Consider the following 4,289-nt stretch of genomic DNA (forward strand, 5'->3'; position numbering starts at 1 on the left):
GGGCCCAACCATCTTACCTGACCCCTACTGGGAACCCCAGGGTTGAACTGGCCTCTGAATTGTCCTGCATGGGATTGAAACGGCCAGACCACCCCATAATGGATGTGGGCTACCCCTGGAAGGGTATAACCTTGGGGGAGGCATGTTTCCAAAACTGAAGCAATCTCTCAAGACATCAAGAATGGTCTTACTGATAGCACTTCCACGAGTTGGGGCAAAAAGACCTTCCTGGAAGAGGATCTGGGCAGTTCACGTCCACAACCACCAGAATTAATTATAGGACCATTTTCATTCAGTTAAACAATTATTGTTAAGCCTCTATAAGGGAAACGCCTTAATAGGAATAGAGAATAAGAATAGAGAAAAAAAATTCCTTCAGCTTAGGGCCTAAGATCCAGGAGTTAAGAATCTGTTTGGGAATCTCTCAATTCTCTTGCCTGGGTTAGTAGGGAAATGAAGTGACATTTTACTGGAATGAGGGTAAATCATGCTCAATGAACCAAAGAGAGGGAGAAAGGCAAGTTGCTACAGTTTGTGAAGAATGATTTGAATATACCACTAAATAATGTTTATAAATTTTACTTTCCAAAACTGAGAGGAAATTAAGGTATCTTTGTGGATTGAGGGCATTATGCTAAGTAAAATAAGTCAGTCTGGGAAAGACAAATACTGTAAGATCTCATTTATAAGTGGAGTCTTAAAAAAAAAGAGAGAGAGAAAATAGAATGGTGGTTGCCAGCGGCAGGGGAGTGTGGGAAATGGTTGCATGGTTGCAGGTGGTCAAAGGGGTACAAACTTCCAGTTTTGAGTAAGTTCTGGGGATCTAATGTAGATCATGGTAACTATAGTCAACAAAACTGTGTTGTATACTTAAAAGTAGCTAAGAGAGTAAATCCTAAAAGTTCAAAATACACACACATACACACGCACACATGCACACACACACAAAGGAAACCACATGAGGTGATGGATATGTTAACTAATCTTATTATGGTAATCACTTTGCAATATATATCAGATTATCACATTGTGGACCTTAAACTTATACCATATTATATGTCAATTGTACATTTTTACATATATATATGTGTATATGTATATATAATGGAACTCTTGCTTTCCATCCCTAGTTCTCTTATTCCCAGTGATCCCCAGCTCTGTAAAAAAAAATCACCATTCACTCAGCTGCTCAGATCGAAAGCCAATTCTCTTGACTCTGATCTTCAATATTTATCCTTACTGTGACCTTTTCTCCTTACTCCCACTTGCTTCTTTTGCATGGGTAGTGTGTTGATGGGTTTCATGAGTTATATTTGTTATTCACCCAGAGAAATTGTTTTTAGTATGTAAGACCCATTTTTCCTTTTATAACAGTGTCTTCAGGGATGGGCCCTGAATACCAAACTGCTTTTATTGCTCTCATTCTCAAAGTAATAGAAACACTAAATCTTAGTCTTATCTTGGCCATAGGCATCTTAAAGGAGTTTGTCTTTTCTCATGCCTTCTATTTCCTCCCAAGTGTCTATTGGCTCACTCACTATTTCACTATTCATTCATTATTCCACCCTCTGTATTCTCACTCACAAAACACCCTTATTGATACTGCTCTTGATAAGGCCACCAATTATCTCTAATTGTTGAATCGAAAGGATTTTCTCTAGACCTAACTGTGCTGGACTGCCCATTGTTTTTGTTTTGCTTTGTTTTCAAAGATTTTATTCATTTATTCATGAGACACACACACACACACACACACACACATACAGAGAGAGACAGAAGCAGAGACACAGGCAGAGGAAGAAGCAGGTTCCATGCAGGGAGCCCGATGCTGGACTCCATCCTGGGACTCCAGGATCATGTCCTGGGCTGAAGGCACATACTAAATCACTGAGCCACCCAGGGATCCCTCGACTGCCCATTGTTAATCACTCATCTTTCCTTCCACTCTGGAGCTCATGGCCCATGCACCCTGCATTTCTCCCAGGGTGAGATGGGACTGATGGGTGTCAGAATTCTGATGTCTTTCCTTGCAGACTTCACCCTTAATGTTCCTCTCTTCCCATTCTACAACAATGGTTCTTAAACTTTTTTTCAGGGATACCTTTGGAAAGATGCTAAAAGCTATGGAACACTATACCCTGAAAAAAAAAGTCTATATTCCCATGAATATAGACACACAATATTTTAAGTAATTTCAAGAGGTTCCCTCATACCCTGAAGCCAAGTTGGACCCTCTACTCTACTTTCTCAACGTGGAGGATGCCAACCATTTAAAGTGTCATTCATATGATGCTGGCTTTCAAATGTGTACCTTGGCAGCAGCCATTTTCCAAAACCCTAATCTTACATCCCCAGTTTTCAATTAAAACATCTCTGCTTGGGGATCTCTGGGTGGCTCAGCGGTTTGGCACCTGCCTTTTTGGCCCAGGGCGCAATCCTGGAGTCCTGGGATCGAGTCCCACGTCGGGCCCCCGGCATGGAGCTTGCTTCTCCCTCTTCCTGTGTCTCTGCCTCTCTCTCTCTCTCTCTCTCTCTCTAAGTCTATCATGAATAAATAAATACATCTTAAAAAAAAAATCTCTGCTTATCCCAAAGTACCTTATGTTCAATGTGTCCAAAACTGGCCTGCAGTCCCTGTCTGATTACAGATGGATAACATTGCCATTCACCCTAGTCACCACGAAGAAACCTGCTCCTTTCGATCTCTTATGGGCTATCAAAAAAAAGGAAGGAAGAAGGGAAGGAAGGAGGAAGGGAGTGAAGGAAGGAAGGAGGGAAGGAGGAAAGGGGGAAGGAAAGAACGAAGAACGAAGGAACAAAGGAACGAAGGAACAAAGGAAGGGTACTCTTCTCCCTCCTATTGCAAGTGGTTGGGCCCATCTTTGGAAGTCAAGTTAAATGTTAGAAATGACAATAAGAACCATCCCAGTGTGCCCCTGCCCCGGTCGCCACCAATGACCGAGATCAGTGAGTGTCTCTCTGCTTTCATGCCCTCAGCTTGCTGTCGCGCAGATCTGCCCCCAAGGTCAGAAATACCCACACAGGGCTTCTCAAGAAAGCAAAGGCAGCCTGTAGAGAGGTGAACAAGCAGGGCCTTGGATTCCTCACTGCTGCTCTCTCTCAAACTTTCTTTCTGTTCCCCTTCCTCGTGCCAGCCCTCAGCAATGCTGACGTAAGAGGAGTTCGTGGCCCTGCTGGGGTGCCCAGGGGCTCAGGCGGTGAAGAGTCTGCCTTCACTCAGCTCATGATCCCGGGGTCCTGGGATGGAGCCCCCCCCCTTCGGGCTCCCAACAGAGAGCCTGCATCTCCCTCTCCCTCTGCCCCTTCCTCTGCTTGTGCACACTCTCTCTGTGTCAAATAAATAGAATCTTAAAAAAAAAAAAAAAAAGAAAACAACTTCACAAGTTCTGGTCCTTCTCATCTCTTACTTGGATTACTGGAATAGTCTTCTATTTGGTTTGCCTTTCTCCCACATTGACCTCTTCATCTCCACTGCAGCTTTTTTTACCTTCACCAACACCCTATGTTGCTTAAGATAGTACTTCCCCAAGTGTGTTTTTAAGAATACAAGTCTGTGATGTAATTGGTATCATATGAAAGAAAAAGTTTTTATGAGCAATTGAGCTAGAGAAAAGAAAAAATATTAATTAGGTTTAATTACTTCTCAGAGCCTTCAATATGCTAAAACACTTCTTGAAGTTCAAACTGGAGGTATGATATAAAGTTTTTGTCAAACTTTTGGCCACTAAAGTCTAGTGTTCTTTGGAATATATTTTGGATATAGCTAGTCTCTGAGCTGAAATTTACTTTCCTTGTGTTGGACCCTGGCTCACGGTGCCAACGTGTCCCGGTGGACGCCCCAGAGACTCAGACCCCAGACAGGCAGATGCAATTAGCAAGAGGGTTTATTGAACGTTTGCGCAAACGGGCTCTCCGCCTCCGAGGAGGAAAAGAGCCCCGATTAGCAATTACAGGGATCTTTTAAAGGCAAAAGGAAAGAAACCGCCTAAAGGCAAAAGAACCGCCGGACTCGCAGAGCATCCAGGTTGATTTCACAGAGGGTCAACTTGAACCTATTCAGGGACATTCCAATCAGGGTGTGGGGGGAAATGGTTTTCTTATTGTGAACAGAATGCTTTTAGTTGCTAAAATTTCAGGAAGGCGCCTGGATGGGCTGCCTCTGGGTTAGGGCTGGCCCTACTTACAAGGGGGGAGGTTTCTTCACCAGGACCCCTGGATCGCACCCTGAGCCAAAGGCAGATGCTCAACCACTGAGCCACCTAGGTGCC

The sequence above is a fragment of the Nyctereutes procyonoides genome, unplaced genomic scaffold (genome assembly GCF_905146905.1).
Source record: "Nyctereutes procyonoides isolate TBG_1078 unplaced genomic scaffold, NYPRO_anot_genome, whole genome shotgun sequence".
Classification (NCBI taxonomy): Eukaryota; Metazoa; Chordata; class Mammalia; order Carnivora; family Canidae; genus Nyctereutes; species Nyctereutes procyonoides.